Here is an 18,005-nt window from a genome sequence, read left to right as displayed (position 1 = left end):
TAACCATTCATAATGATAGATAATAACTAGTCGTCCTATTTAGAACAATAAAAATAATCTAATTTCTTTTCATTTCATATGCGCGTTATCATATTAATCATTCCTTGTGAGAGCCAATATGTAGGGCAAATTCCAAGATGCGAGTAGATATATTCATTCCTAAAGCTAGTGACTTCTTGGTCTCGATCGCTATCTCTTTCCTCCATCTCATAATCAGGAATGACTATATCTGTTGGGTTTTTCGGGCCGCTAAAACTGCTTTTTCGCGTCGCGAAAACCCCAAAACTCCCTAGCCAACGGATCCGTGCGAAGAGTATAAAACAAAATTTTACATGTACGAGTTTACTAACTAGATCTACTCTTAGATCTATATGTTTAGAAAATTACCCTTGATGCGTGCCCTTTTCAAATCTCGCTCATCCAAGGAAGTGTCGGATCTCAAGATTGTCAACGTAGACAATCCTCTAGATGTATCCACACGAACAAGATGTGTTCTCTAACACACAAGGATGGAGAAGAGAACATCACAAGTGTGCTAGCACTTCTTGATGCTCTCGGATGGGATTGGAAGAAGAAGAAAGGAAAAGAAGAGAACACACTCCTCTAAAAAAACTATGTGACTTTCACTAACCTTTCTTCTTGGATTAGACTCACTCTCCTTTCTTCTCCCTTGCTTGAAACCCACGACCAAGAGAAGAGAAGGAGCAAAAAGAGAGCTTGAGGAAGAAGATGATGTGAATGTCAGTGAATGAAAAATTCATTCTCATTCAAAACCAAAAAGGTAACCCCCATTCTCATTAAATGTAGCTATTAAAGAGAATAGATTTGTAACCCCCATGAGGTGGCACACTTTCATTAGTCCTCCTAATGTCAAATCACTAATGATGTGGCAATAGTCAAGTCAAACTTGACTCTTCCTCTTCCTCTCAAGTCAAGTCAAACTTGACTTAATCTCTCTCATGGTTGATCTAATCCAACCATTTAATTCAAGCCAATTTAATATAATGAATCTAATTCATTTAATTAAATTGATTCAATGAGTCATAATCTAAATTAGACTCATTTAACACATGAATCAACTTGAGTCAAACTCAATTGGCCCAATTAGGATTACTCTTAATTCAATTTGATTCATCACATGAATCTAATCCTCTTGATTCATCATATGAACCTAATCTCCATCCACTTGTTCTTTGTGTGTGACCCAATAGGTTCTTGTAACGTTGGTAATGCCCCTAAACCCATTTAGGACCATAAGTAATGAGTGGTATCTAGCAATACATCATTACTACCCAAGTTACAAGAATGTTGAGATCCAATATCACCTTGTGACTACTAATTGTGACTCCTCACAATATATGACAAGTGTCCTTCTATCCTAGACATCTAGATTGATCAATGTGAGGCATAGACCGTGTCATCCTCTAATCAATCTAAATCTTGAACTCCAAGTAGACTCACTCAATCAAATGAGCTCAATATCTCATATTGACTCATTTGGGCATGGTCATGCGCTTCGTGGTCTCACTCTATCAAGAATATCGATGTCGCTCCCGTCATATAGGAGGGATAGATCCCATCTACATCACTCACATCCCTCTGCATAATTCGTTACATACCCAGTAATCGCCTTTAACGGGTGACGTTTGACGAAACCAAAGTACATAACTCCTTATGTAGGGATCCATGGTGACTTCAGGTCCAAGGACTAGTAGTCATACTAATAACCACATGAGAAAGTATATGACACTCATATAACTATCCATGATACTTTATCATGGCGGGTCATTCAGTATACATTCTCCAATGCATACTCATGTGTCAACTTGATTTCTCCATATCCATGACTTGTGAGATCGAGTCATCGAGTTGACCTACATGCTAGTCTTATTGCATTAACATTGTCCCTAAATGTTAATACTCGACTAGGAATGATTAAGAGTAGTGTTCCCTATATCATCTCACTATCGATTCAACCAATCGATTGATATAGGTAAGAACCTCCTACTCAAGGACGTTATTATACTTAGTTTATTTGGCACCAATACAAGTAAGTATAATAACCAAAAACCAAATGCTTTTATTTATATAGAATATGATACAACAAGTCCATAATACAATCATCAAATGATTGGCTCTAGGGCTCTAGCTAACAATCTCCCACTAGCACTAGTGCCAATCAGTGTAGGTTCTAAGCCCCAATGACCTAGTGTGACCATCATGCTTCCTCTGTGCCAAAGCCTTGGTCAAGGGATCTACAATGTTAGCCTCTGTGGGTACTCTGCAAATTTTCACATCTCCTCTCTCAATAATCTCTCGAATGAGATAGAAGCGCCGTAGTATGTGTTTGGTCCGCTGGTGTGAGCGAGGTTCCTTCGCCTGTGCTATAGCTCCATTGTTGTCACAATAGAGCTCAATAGGGTCAGCAATGCTAGGAACCACCCCAAGTTCAGTAACAAACTTGCGAATCCAAACTGCCTCCTTTGCTGCCTCTGATGCAGCAATATACTCGGCCTCTGTCGTAGAATCAGCTACTGTGTCCTGCTTCGAACTCTTCTAGCTCACAGCACCACCATTTATGCAAAACACGAACCCTAACTACGATCGATAATCATCCTGGTCGGTCTGGAAGCTAGCATCACTGTAACCCTTTACAGCTAGCTCATCATCGCCTCCATATATCAAGAAATATTCTTTAGTCCTTCTTAAGTACTTAAGAATATTCTTGACCGCTATCCAGTGACTTTCACCTGGATCTGACTGGTATCTACTCGTCATGCTCAAAGCATACGAGACATCAGGTCGAGTACATAGCATGATGTACATGATAGATCCTATGGCTGAGGCATAAGGGATCTGATCCATGCGGTCTCTCTCCTCTCTAGAAGAGGGACCTTGAGTCTTCGAAAGACTCACGCCATGTGACATCGGCAGAAATCCCTTCTTGGAGTTCTGCATGGCAAACCGAAGGAGTACCTTGTCAATGTATGTACTCTGACTCAGGCCAAGTAATCTCATAGATATATCTCTATAGATCTGTATCCCTAGAATGCGGGATGCCTCACCTAAGTCCTTCATTGAGAAGCAACTCCCTAGCCAGGTCTTAACAGACTGAAGCATAGGGATGTCCTTCCCAATGAGTAGTATGTCATCCACATACAATATGAGGAAGACAACTATATCCCCTACAACCTTCTTGTAGACACAAGGCTCATCTTAGTTCTTGATGAAACCAAACTGTTTGATTACATCATCGAATCGAAGATTCTAGCTCCGAGAAGCTTGCTTTAGTCCATAAATGGACGTATGCAGCTTGCATACTCTGCTAGTATGCTTTGGATCTACAAAACCCTCAGGTTGTGTCATGTACACATCCTCGAGTAGGTTTCCATTCAGAAACACGGTTTTGACATCCATCTGCCAGATCTTGTAATCGTGGTAAGCTGCAATAGCAAGCATGATCCGAATGGACTTAAACATCGCTACTGGAGAAAAGGTTTCATCATAGTCAATACCATGAATCTGCTTGAAACCTTTAGCTACCAAGCGATCCTTATAGATAAGTCCATCCATGTCAGTCTTTCTCTTAAAGACCCACTTACACCCTATGGGTTTTACCCCTTCAGGTGGATCAACCAAAGTCCATACTTGGTTGGTGTACATGGATTCCATTTCGGATCTCATGGCCTCTAGCCATTTCTTGGAATCTGGTCTCATCACAGCTTCCTGATAGGTGGTAGGCTCATCATCTATGAGCACAACGTCATCATGGTCAGACAAGAGAAATGAGTATCTCTCAGGCTGACGACGTACCCTATCAGACCTGCGAAGAGGTATGTCTACTTGAACTGGTTGTTGTTCCTCAACTCCTTGTGGAACAACATCATCCACAACACTTTGTGGTTCCAGTTCTACTTCCATCGAGGCTTCAGTGCTATTGTTCGCATCTTGAATTTCTTCAAGATCGAACGTACTCCCACTAGTCTTTCTAGAAACAAAGTCCCTTTCTAGAAAGACTCCAGTCTTTGCCACAACTACCTTGTGCTGACTGGGAATGTAGAAGTAATATCCCTTAGTTTTATTGGGATATCCAATGAAATAGCACTTGTCGGATTTGGGTCCTAACTTGTCTGAGACTTGATGTCGAACGTAAGCCTCACAACCCCAAATCCTCATGAAAGACACCTGGGAATCTCTCCCAATCCATATCCTATATGGTGTCTTTATCACGACCTTGGATGGAACTCGGTTGAGTATAAAAGCTGTCGTGTCTAGAGCCCTAAGGAATGTCGGAAGATCTGTGTGACTCATCATAGATCGTACCATATCTAATAGGGTACGATTCCTCCTTTTGGATACACCATTCCACTGTAGTGTTCTAGGAGGAGTGAGTTGGGATAGAATCCCACACTCAGCTAGGTAGTCACGAAACTCATGGCTAAGGTATTCTCCACCTCGATCTGATCGAAGTATCTTAATACTCTTGCCAAGATGGTTGTGTACTTCATTCTTGAATTCTTTGAACTTTTCAAAAGATTCTGACTTATGTGTCATCAAGTACACATAACCATATCTACTGAAGTCATCAGTAAATGTGATGAAGTACCTATAACCGCCTCTAGCCGCGACATTGAAAGGGCCACATACATCACTATGTATAAGTCCTAACAAATTAGTCGCTCTTTCGGTGTGCCCACTAAAGGATGTCTTGGTCATCTTGCCTAGTAGGCATGACTCGCACGTCTCATAAGATTCAAAATCAAATGAGTCCAGCAAACCATCCTTATGGAGCTGGGATAAGCGCTTGTCATTTATATGACCTAAGCGACAGTGCTAGAGATAGGTTTGGTTCAGGTCATTTGACTTGAACCTCTTGGTATTTATGTTATAAATAGGGCTTTCAAGATCTAGAATATAGAGTCCGTTTATCAGAGATGCACTACAATAGAACATATCGTTTAAATAGACGGAACAACATTTGTTCTTTATTGTAAACGAAAATCCTTTCTTGTCCAAACAAGAAACTAAAATTATGTTCTTAGTCAAGGCAGGCACATAACAACAATCATCTAATTCTAGTACAAGCCCAGAGGGTAGAGATAGATAGTAAGTTCCTACAGCAATAGCAGCAACCCGTGCTCCATTGCCTACTCGTAGGTCTACCTCACCCTTTGTCAATGCCCTGCTATTTCTCAGCGCTTGTACATTAGTACAAATGTGCAAAGCACATCCGGTATCTAATACCCACGATGAAGAAATAGAGAGGTTGACTTCTATAACATGTATACCTAAAGTAGAAATCTTATTTCTCTTCTTCTTAAGATCTTCTAAGTATTCTTTGTAGTTCCTCTTCCAGTGCCTTTCTTCCTTGATATAGGTGACAAAGATGTTCAACCATATCGTAAGCGCCCATCAACTCATGTTGCTTCTGAAGCTCAGAGTTCATGGTCGCGAGCATAAGACAGGACACATCTAATGCGTCATCTTGATGCTTCTTGTAAGCATCTCGGTCTGCTCGCGTGGCAGTGGCAGGAGGAGCCTCCGGAATGGGCTGCTCTAGAATGTACAGTTTATGTTCTTGGGTGAGAACTATTCTCAGGTTCCTGTACCAGTCCAGAAAATTTGCTCCGTTGAGCTTGTCCTTCTTAAGGACAGAACGCAGAGAGAAGTTGTTCGTGTTTGACGTCATGGAAATTCTACAACAGAAATAAATGCAAAAATAAATATCATATTCTTTTAAATCATTTAATTAGGCCTTCAACTAAATAATGCTCCCACTGAATTCTATAATTCATGTGGGACAAGATCCACATCATACTAACCCTTGAGTTAGCTTTGGCTAATACGCCCAAGATTTAGTATGATCGGTAGGTAACGATTTACCAATTACATCTCTATGCAACTCTTGTTTATAGGATCATTATCGACAGTTATATTAAAACTTGAGTTAGCTTTGGCTAATATGCCCAAGAATTAATATAAATGGGATCTATGTCCTATCTTTCCAACCGTTGGAAGAATGCCTATAGTTGTACTCGATCCAATTGAGTTAACTAGTTACTCAATCTAATTGAGTTGTACTCACCCATGCGTTGATAGGCGGGACCAAGATTGTCCCTCCGTACCCTACCAAGATAATATGTGTTGCTCTGCTTTGGCAGATTCAACAACGACATGTGATCGAGGTAGTAGTAGGTATCACAGCACGGTAGGCATTTTGAGTTGTCGTGATTTAGATCTAATCTAAATGTCGATGTTGTATCATATACTCGATATAGATCTAATCTAATCGATAGGGTGCATCTTGTACACGATGTAGATCTAATCTAATCGTAAGGGTGTATCTTGTGCACGATTTAGATCTAATCTAATCGTTAGACACTAATTAATTACTATTTTACTAGCATGCATCACATACAAACATAAGCAATTAATTAAATAATTTTGTGATTATGTCATGGCCCTATTACGATCTTCTCAAGCCAATGAGAAGATCGGATGGTCAACCTAAGGTCAACATCTTCTCAAGCGCCTTCCTTTTGACCACCTTGTGTTGCTCGCGCCTTCCTCGTAACTCCGTCTTGAGTGGACCTTCCACCGCTTCAAAATTTACATTACAATTTTGAAACTCGAGTTACATTCGAGTCCAAATCTAATTTACAATCAGAATATAAATAGGGAGGCACGACGCGCAGGTCGCGTATCAAATACAGCACACACAAACACATGACGGCACGCAGGTCGTATTATAAATTACAACACAAATCCAATCATATTAGGTCTTTTTGGGCCATGACTATCACAAAAATAATATATAATTCTAAATTATATATTTTTCATAATTTTCTGTAATTTTTCATAATTTTACAATTTTATGAGTAAATTTTTCCCGGCGGTCCGGATTAGTGATTTCGGGCGCAATCGCGGAACAAATCCCCTTGCGGGGTTAGGGTCAGTACCCCTACCCGCGATCTAACCATCGCGAGTTACTCCTAAGCGATCCTACAGCGCCTTAGCCCGCTGTCCCAAAAAGTTTTGGGTCGAAACATTGTCGTAACGGAAAAATCTTCTCGGTAGTCGAAGCCTACAAGTGTCTAAACACTTGTGCTTCGCTTCTACGAGAAAAATACCCTTTAAAACTATAAAAATCATGAAATTACAGAAATTCACAGAAACTATATTTTTCATAAAATACAAAATGAACTCGTACACGCCTTCGCACGTGGCTCTGATACCACTGTTGGGTTTTTCGGCCGCGAAAATCGCTTTTTCGCGTCGCGGAAACCCCGAAACTCCCTAGCCAACGGATCCGTGCGAAGAGTATAGAACAAAATTTTACATGTATGAGTTTACTAACTAGATCTACTCTTAGATCTATATGTTTAGAAAATTACCCTTGATGTGTGCCATTTTCGAATCCCGCTCGTCCAAGGAAGTGTCAGATCTCAAGATTGTCAACGTAGACAATCCTCTAGATGTATCCACACGAACAAGATGTGTTCTCTAACACACAAAGATGGAGAAGAGAACATCACAAGTGTGCTAGCACTTCTTGATGCTCTCGGATGGGATTGGAAGAAGAAGAAAGGAAAAGAAGAGAACACACTCCTCTAAAAAAAACTCTATGTGACTTTCACTAACCTTTCTTCTTGGATTAGACTCACTCTCCTTTCTTCTCCCTTGCTTGAAACCCACGACCAAGAGAAGAGAAGGAGCAAAAAGAGAGCTTGAGGAAGAAGATGATGTGAATGTCAGTGATTCATTCTCATTCAAAACCAAAAAGGTAACCCCCATTCTCATTAAATGTGGTCATTAAAGAGAATAGATTTGTAACCCCCATGAGGTGGCACACTTTCATTAGTCCTCCTAATGCCCAATCACTAATGATGTGGCAAATAGTCAAGTCAAACTTGACTCTTCCTCTTCCTCTCAAGTCAAGTCAAACTTGACTTAATCTCTCTCATGGTTGATCTAATCCAACCATTTAATTCAAGCCAATTTAATATAATGAATCTAATTCATTTAATTAAATTGATTCAATGAGTCATAATCTAAATTAGACTCATTTAACACATGAATCAACTTGAGTCAAATTCAATTGGCCCAATTAGGATTACTCTTAATTCAATTTGATTCATCACATGAATCTAATCCTCTTGGTTCATCATATGAACCTAATCTCCATCCACTTGTTCTTTGTGTGTGACCCAATAGGTTCTTGTAACGTTGGCAATGCCCCTAAACCCATTTAGGACCATAAGTAATGAGTGGTATCTAGCAATACATCATTACTACCCAAGTTACAAGAATGTTGAGATCCAATATCACCTTGTGACTACTAATTGTGACTCCTCACAATATATGACAAGTGTCCTTCTATCCTAGACATCTAGATTGATCAATGTGAGGCATAGACCGTGTCATCCTCTAATCAATCTAAATCTTGAACTCCAAGTAGACTCACTCAATCAAATGAGCTCAATATCTCATATTGACTCATTTGGGCATGGTCATGCGCTTCGTGGTCTCACTCTATCAAGAATATCGATGTCGCTCCCGTTATATAGGAGGGATAGATCTCATCTACATAATTCATTACATACCCAGTAATCGCCTTTATAGTCCACCCAGTTACGGGTGACGTTTGACGAAACCAAAGTACATAACTCCTTATGTAGGGATCCATGGTGACTTCATGTCCAAGGACTAGTAGTCATACTAATAGCCACATGAGAAAGTATATGACACTCATATAACGATCCATGATACTTTCTTATGGCGGGTCATTCAGTATACATTCTCCAATGCATACCCATGTGTCAACTTGATATCTCCATATCCATGACTTGTGAGATCGAGTCATCGAGTTGACCTACATGCTAGTCTTATTGCATTAACGTTGTCCCTGAATGTTAATACTCGACTAGGAATGATTAAGAGTAGTGTTCCCCATATCATCTCACTATCGGTTCAACTAACCGATTGATATAGGTGAGAACCGTCTACTCAAGGACGTTATTATACTTAGTTTATTTGACACTAATACAAGTAAGTATAATAACCAAAAACCAAATGCCTTTATTTATATAAAATATGATACAACAAGTCCATAATACAATCATCAAATGATTGGCTCTAGGGCTCTAGCTAACAATATCCTACTAAGGAAGGTCGTCGGTCTTTGGTTATGGATTTTATCGAGGTTGCTTTTCCAATGCCTTGACAGAGAATCTCTCGAGAATCAAAATAAGTCTTCTTCTTTAAAGTGGCATCCTAGATGTACCAGATGTAAGCATTTCCTTTCCTAAATTTGAAGATGTTGTGGTATGGTGTGAGTGGAATCCATTGCATACTGTTTGAACAAGTGTAACTTCGCTATTCATTCTAGAGTCCTTTGTGCTTTAGTTTCTCCTTAGAGGACACTAAGGGTGCATTTCGTTCTAGTCATATATACATAATGGGAGGCAAATAAAGGACTTATTAGATTGGACACAAAGCTAATCATACTATCTAACCCTTATGATGCACTACAACAAAAACATTAAAAGACAATGGTTAAAAAACGTTGTCGTATGCCCTTTAAAACCGTTGTAATTCGCAGTGTTGTTAAAAGTGGGGGCTACGACAATGGTTTTAAACTGTTGTCTTTTAATGAAAAGACAACCGTTTTGCAACGGTTTTAAACCGTTGTCTTTGAATGAAAAGACAACGGTTTAAAACCGTTGTTTTTTAGAGTATTTTTATTAACATTGCCAGTTTACAACCATTTTTGGGGCTACGACAACGATTTTTAACCGTTGTCTTTGAGGGTGATAGACAACAACAATGGTTTTAAATCGTTGTATTTTAAATTATTATCTTTTAATACCATTATATCATATTTCAATATAAATATATAATAAAGAATCATAATCACAAAAGAAAAAAATATTTCCCATATCAATGTTATTCAAAATGTTACTTATACAAGAATTACAATCACAAAAGAAGAAACATGTCTAATATTCAAATAAAATTTATCCCAATACAAATAAACAAATAAACTTCATTTAAAACTAATGAACAATAGTCAAAAGACTAGAAACTTGTGATGGTGGTTCATGCCATGTAGGATTACAAGTAATTATTGTCAACCCAAGCCCCATCACAATCTTCAACTTGTAGAATTTCATTGGACTCCTCGTTCTCACTTGCTAATTCTTCCATGTCAACCTTTTCCAACATTCTGGATTTTTGTGAAGCAAAGTATGTGAGCAAAACACCAAAAATAAAAGGGAAGAATAGAATACCTGTAGAAGACGTAAAATAAGGTTGATAGCTAAAATTTGGAGAAATGTAGTTGCTACAACCACAATAACAGATTTCATAAATCATATACTCTTCAAGTACCCCATTCATATCGGCAAATAAAACCACAACATAAAAGCTTACATGTAGAGGTGGTGGTGTTTTGGCATAATAACATGTTGGATTGCAGTACTCAAGCACCCCCTTGGTAGGCTCATCAGACCATGGAGAACCAAATGTTTTATAAAGACTATATATCAAGCTCAAGCTCAATTCTACTGTTGTTAAATCAATTCCCAATGCAAGAGATGTTAGATCTGGAGCATTCATATTAATAACACTCAATAATCCAAGCATGCCAAATGGACCAGGCGGTAATTGTGACTCCTGAGTGGAATTTACATTTTGATCTCTATATGACTAGCTAACATCAGACATCGACTAGCTAACATCAGACATCTGCTGTAGTCGAAGTTGAGAAAGACTTTGTGGTTGTTGATATTGCTGAATCAGTTGCTCATATATACTCATACCAAAGGCTGGTGTAGGAGAGTTCAATGGTCTCAACCCAATACTAAGGTCTCCACTATTTTGAATCTGTATAAAGTTGAGGGAAAAATCATTTAATCCATAGCATTAATAAAGATTAAACTATCTAAAGAATTGCATAAGCCAGGGCAAGGTACCTGTGAATGATAATTATCATGAGAAGGAAAGAAATCAGAGCCATGTGAACGTAGGTCTTGAGTGTTTCCAGTGGCAAAAGGCAGCTCACCACTATGGGCTGTGGTATTATGCAGTTGCTGTTGCTAGCTGAAGGCTAGATTGAAAAGTTCCTCCTAAGCTAAATCTGCCAGATTGCGTCATCTGGTTGTTATCAAACTACCAAATGAATGAAGAAACATGATCAACATAGATAAGCCAATTCCAAAAGTTCACCACAGTTCAACTCACGGGTAAATGTTGCGACTGCATGGTAGAAATATTTTCATGAAGTTGTTCCTTTTGATGCAAATCCACCGAAAAATTTGAGCTACCACCTAAAAAAGAATAAAAAATAATAATGCCATGACATTCTAATGTAACTTGGAAGGAGCAGCAGGCCATACAATTTACAGACACTATAGATACAATATGATTAACATCTCTGATGCTAATAACATTCACATGACTCTAGAATCGTACACCCAAAATTTGAAAGTTAATGTAGAACAACAATCTCTCCTAGTATTTATCCCATATGACAGAAAAATTGTAACACTAGAACAAACATAACCCAAGTTGGATGACGTCTCAGTTAGAGGCATCAGATCTTGTATAATATCATTTGCTCAAGCATGGGTAATATGAAGTGCACCTACAAATTTATGGTAAAGATCAAAGGGAACTCATATGTCATCATATATGCAATAATATAGACATAATGCCCAATAAATTCAGGTTATACAGTAAGAAATGTGTTTAGAATTGTTTAGTATAACAAAAACATATGTTACAGCTAATTGATTGAGATTCATTGAGTGGCCGGAAAAAAGAACTTATGCATTACAAAATAAATAAAAAATGTAATATGAAATGATAATAACCTACATTACTAAGAGCATAATAATATAACATAACCGTCACATAAAAAAATCAAGAAATAACTAAATTTAATTAATAAAAGAAGAATTCCTAGCATGGTAATTATACCATAGCCTTAGAAAGTAGCAGTGTAACTAAAGTTAATACCTCAATTTCATTTCTTTTAACATTTTCCAGTGAATCATCTCTATAACCTGAATGCCTTCATCAACAGATAAAAGGAGGAGATCTAATCCATAGTTGTGTTGACGATTCGACTGTGACATAACATATGCAAGAATAGTTGACTCTACATAGAAGAAATTTGTCATTTGTATGAGAGGAAATTTGAAAAAAAAAAATCTATCTTTGAACTAAGGTAATTCTAATTAACTGGAGAATGAAACTATTTACTCTTGGAACATGACAGTAAAAGTTTCCAATAAACTCCTGTAAAAGCATTATGTTAATAGAGAAGCTTCACCTTGTATATATAAACACATTTTTTGTTAAAAGGGAAAAGAATAAATATGACTTGACATTTGATACTTGTAAGAACTTGCCATTCACCTTTTCCTTCTGAATAAATGGCAATCAATGCTCTTATACATGCATCAAAAAAAAAAAAATATATATATATATATATATATATATATATATATATATATATATATATATATATATAAACACCCAATCAATCAAGCTAGAGAGTATTCTTCAACAATCTTGTGACATAATAAACTAGTACACATTTTTTCTTAGGAAATAATAGCATGCCATGATGTAACCACTAGTGCTAAAGAACAAATTCTTAATCACCTTGTTCCAGTCCAGTTGGTATGCATCATTGATATTTTGATTTGCAAGTTGAAAATCAACCACTGGTCTAGGACACACAATCATAGTAGTAGAGACATCTATATTCAACAAATAAGAAAGATAATAATATTTTAAAACAATAAAGTGATTGAATGACAATGCAAGAAAAAGCAAATAGCAGAAGTGTAGAGACATTGTAAGTTCTTACCAATAATCAAAGAAAGGCCTCCTTGTGAAGTCCTCAAATTACAAGGAAAACCTCCGCATCCTATGACTCCACCACCAATGTCAATAAAATTTTTAGGATTGTTTTCAAAAAACGATTGTCTCAAAAGAAGACATTCCCTAAAAATGTATTTTTGCAATTATCAAAATGCAACAAACAAATCCATAATTATGTAATCCATAATGTCAACAATAAATGACTAGAACGAAATTCACATACTAGAACGAATTACATTGGCAGAAGAAAAAAACACATCCAGTCTCATAAGCATCATTTACATCCAAATAGATGAAGGGAAGATGAGTTAGTAATGCACTTGCCCTTTGGGTTTGAACCCTTTCGGAACCAAAGGAGAATGGAATCTTCGGCGAGCACGTCCTGCTCATAAAGGGACCTAATAATGTCAGGGAATAACTTCATCAGTTTGGCATCCTCGTAGCACTGGATCTGGACTTTGTACATCAATTCTAGTTCCAGCTTCCCACTAGTACAAAAGGCATTCAGAAGGCCCATGAGCTATCATGGTAAATTAAAAACAAATCAAGTCATTCTTTGGTAAGTCCACATATTCATATCCGCATGCAGGAACACATAATTATTAGCATATTGTTTTAAAAACAGATTATAGAAATCCAATATTGCAAAACAAGAAAATCTGAGAAAAAAACACTAGCAGATCACCTACAATTAGGGGAATAAATATTCCACCACAAAGTGTTAATCAACCATCACCAAATAATTGGTTGAGTGAATGTCTATTTCGGTACCAATACAATTCAATGCAATCATTAGTTGATTAAATGTCTATTCTGGAACCAATACAGTTATATGTTATTTAACTTGCGTTGCTTCAGTAAAAAAGGGGGAAAATAATAACAAGATAAACAAGCAACAAGTTTTCATTGGTAAAAAAAAATATAATACAAAATCATTCTCTTTTCTATGAAATTTGAAAATGAAAGAGAAAAATAAAACTCAAATAACTATACATAACCAACCACGGACCCACCCCTTACATCGACCCAAGCGTGAGTATCAGATTGAAATTACAAGAATATGCTCGATGGTTTGGTGAAAAATCAATCAAGTCATTCCTTCACATATACCAGTCGATGTTGTCAACAAAAGATAGCAATAACAAAGGGCTTGTTCAACAAACCTGCATTAGAATCTTGACCCGCTCTAGTGATGCCACATACGTCTTCGAAAATGCTCCAGCAGCACCTCCGGCAATCAATTCCTTGACATATACAGGCATCCAATCCAGCGTGCAGACATCTACGTCTGCTGCTGCAGAGGTCATTGTCGACTTTGGGGAAGAATCCATCACTGCAGCTAGAAGCGGAGCAAAGCAATGTTCAGTTACCCCGCCTGCAAATTAGCGAATTCCTTATCCCATCGATCTTTATGGAGGCAAAAGAAGAGGTCTTTCCCAAGGGAAAGGAGCGAGCACGAGGATCGGATGTCAGGAAACTGGAAACGCTCCTTCGCACGCGAATCGACCTCGGAGAAGAGAACATCATGGTAAATTAAAACTAGTACAAAAGGCATTCTTCACCTGATGAGGTAGAAAATTGGCCCATGAGCTACAATGGTAAATTAAAACTCTCTATTGAATTGCATGAGAATATAAAATAGATCGATAACACAAAAACTAGGTAAAAGATGGAGTCAACCAATATGACCGTGCTAGGAAAGCCGGAAAATGAAAGGAAAGCTTAGAGCAAACAACAGTTTAGGGATTATTCTTCTCCTTCTCCTTGGGTGAGGGTTCACCGGTGACTCCTTCACCAGAGACGTTTTTCGGTAGGAAGGCTAAGGGAGGAAAAGATCGTATGAGGAGAGGGGTTTAGGGTTCGGGAAGGTTAAGGGGGGAAAACACGGCGCCAAAAAATTTTCAGAGAGAGGGAAGCAAAACATTGCTACAACAAAAACGACGAAGGGAAAAACAATGAAAATATAAAGTCAAAGACAACGATTTTTTAAAACTGTTGTCTTTGACCCCTAAAAAAGCGCTTAAAGACAACGGTTTTAGAAAATCGTTGTAAAAGGTATTGTTGATTTTACAAAAAGTCGCTCAACGACAACGGTTTTTGCAAAACTGTTGTCTTTTATTTTTTGGTGGAGCTCACAGACAATGGTTTTGTCAAAAACCGTTGTCTTTTACCAAACTAACAATAGTTCATTCTAAAATCGTTGTCTTTATGATGTTGTCTTTTAACATTTTTGTTGTAGTGATGTCATTCCTGTGGTTGTAACGCTTCCGAGGCATAGCTATAATGGTTAAACCACTACGTAATTAATTGAAGTTTAAAATCTCATCTACTTACTACATTAAACCTCTAACTTAACATTTTACCAAACATTTCTTTTCTTATGCACGTATGATATAAAGCATTTAAACTTAGAGACTTGAGGCTTGACTCCGTGAGTTTCACGGAACTGGCAGTAGGCACAACTCTATCAAGAACTTTTGCTCTGATACCAACTGAAATGTCCCTAGTTTTTTTTTTTTACATTTTTGTTTTATTATAATTCATATATATAACACTTAAAATTACACTGTCAACATGAAGGAAAATACTAAATTCTTGTTATCAATTCTAGAATTTATTTACAAACAAATAAACTATTAAATTATGTGAAAATATAAACTAAAAAGGTCTTCGGGTTGTGCCTCCAATGCCCCGAGCCTACTCATTGGTTGACGTCCTCATTGTTGGTTGCTACTCGGAAAACCCAATGGCTCCACTGTACAAAAATTTTGTACGTGATCTGAACCTTTCCTAGCTACCATGTGTTCTTTTAAGTTAAACTTGTATCTCCTGCAGAACTTAACACGTTTGATTCCAAGTTTAACTTATATGTTCTTTTAGGTTTAGATTTGGATCTCCTACGGAACTTAACACGTTTGATCCAAATCACCTAAGTTATAAATTCAATTAAATATTAGTTTCCAAAATTGGCTTACAGTACTGCATGGCGAGACACTTGGCCTTCTTGGATATGGGAGCAACCACCACTAGACAAAGCCTTTTAAGGAAAGTTAATATTTAATTTCCTTATATAACTCTAGGTTAACCAAAAGGAACAATCAAATCACAAGGAAAAAAGAAAAGAACACAACATCAAAATTAAATTCGAAAAACAAGAATCGAATGCCTCTTGTATTTGATATTTATACAAAGAAAAATTAACTAGTATGATGCGGAAATTAAATACTAGTTATACCTCTTCCTTGTATGCTAAAAACCTCGAGATCTTCTGTCGTATCTCTCGCCTCCTCTTGGAAGTCGTGTGGGCGACGATCCTCCAAGACGAACACCACCCGGAAAGCTTCTCCTCCTTCTCTAGAATTCGGCCACCACCACCACAAAGAAGCAAAAGAGAGCAAAAGGAAGAGAGGGAGAGGGGTCGGCCACTTGATGATCTCCAACAACACAATATCAATTGTTATGTTATTCAAGGCCTCCCCTTCCCCCCTTTTTATATTAGTTTTCCAACGGAAAATTATGGAAAGAGTTTTATAAAAAATTAGACTCATCCTATTTCCTTTTCTTTTTCTTTTTCTTTCCTTTTAATTAATCAATCCTAGATTGATTTATTAATTAAAAAATTATTTGTTGATGTTTAATTATTTGACCGGCCCCTTGCTTGGGCACCAAGCAAGGTGGCCGGCCACTTATTAAAAAGAAAAGAAAGAAAAATTTTTTATAAAATTTTAAAAGAAGAAAACTTCTAATAAAATTTTACAAACTCTTTTTTTTTCTAATGTGGATATTAAAAGGAAAGTTTTAAAATTTAAAACCATGTTTTAAAATTTAAAACATCTCTAATAATATTTCTTTTTAAAAGAAAGTTTTATAAATTTTACAACTCTCTTTTAAAACCTTGTGGCCTAATTTAAATTAGAAAAATTTTATAAATTTTTAAAATCTCTCTTTTTACAAATTATAAATATCTGAGGAAATTTAAAAATTCAAAAATAATCTTCCTAATTTAAATATCGCGGCCGGCCCCCTTGCCCAAGGCAAGGGCCGGCCATTTCTAGAGAATATGTGGTCGGCCATTGCTTGGTCACCAAGCAATGAACCGGCCCCTTCTTGGACACCAAGATAAGCTTTTCTTTGGATGGACTTGAGGCTTTATTGAGGCTACAACAGGGACCTAGAGGAGAAATTGATTTTGGCCTTCCGATGAGCTTGAGTATCCCGTGCTCGCCCCGAACACACAACTCAAGTTCATCGATAATAACTCATTCCACTAGAGAGTTATTACCGCACTACTGCACCAATCCCAAATTACATTATGGGCTCCTTCTTATCATGAGTGTGTTAGTCTCCCTGTGTTTAAGATTACGAATGTCCACTAATTAAGTGAGTTACTAACAACTCATTTAATTAATATCTAGCTCCAAGAGTAGTACCACTCAACTTTATTGTCATGTTGGACTAGGTCCACCTGCAGGGTTTAACATGACAATCCTTATGAGCTCCTCTTGGGGACATTCTCAACCTAGATAACTAGGACACAGATTCCTTCTATAATCAACAACACATACTATAAGTAATATCATTTCCCAACTTATCGGGCATATTGATTTATCGAGCTAAACCTCACCCTTTGATAAGTCAAAGAAATAAATATTAAATATACATGCTTGTTATTATATTAGGATTAAGAGCACACACTTCCATAATAACTAAGGTCTAGTTCTTTTACTAAGTCAGTACAAAAAGAACTTACCTAAATGATCCTACTCAATACACTTAAAGTGTGTCAGTGTAATTTATTAGTCAAGATAAACTAATACTTAATTACATTACGTTTATTCTGATGGTTTGTTCCTTTCCATCTTAGTCGTGAGCAACTGTTTATAATTTATAGAGAACCGACAACATGATCTTCTAAGTGTGACTCCACACTCCATGTTATCTACTTTATAAATTAATTAAACAATTACATTTAACAAATAAATGTAAACATTTGACCAATGTGATTCTTTATTTCAAAATAAATGTGTACAAAAGCTAAACTTTTAAGTATACACTACAACAATCTCCCACTTATACTAAAAGTCTAAGCTGCCATATCTGTTGCCATACATCTG

At 37.1% G+C, this 18,005-nt stretch overlaps 1 pseudogene; it reads right to left on the bottom strand.

Annotated features, from left to right (window-relative positions):
* Positions 1–14,222, bottom strand: part of LOC121972399 — a 28,510-nt pseudogene extending 14,288 nt beyond the window's left edge.
* Positions 14,223–18,005: the final 3,783 nt, after the last annotated feature.

This window comes from Zingiber officinale, chromosome 4A, assembly GCF_018446385.1.
Source record: "Zingiber officinale cultivar Zhangliang chromosome 4A, Zo_v1.1, whole genome shotgun sequence".
Taxonomy (NCBI): domain Eukaryota; kingdom Viridiplantae; phylum Streptophyta; class Magnoliopsida; order Zingiberales; family Zingiberaceae; genus Zingiber; species Zingiber officinale.
The sequence above is the reverse complement of the archived record's forward strand: the minus strand, read 5'-3'. Positions and strand labels throughout refer to the sequence as shown.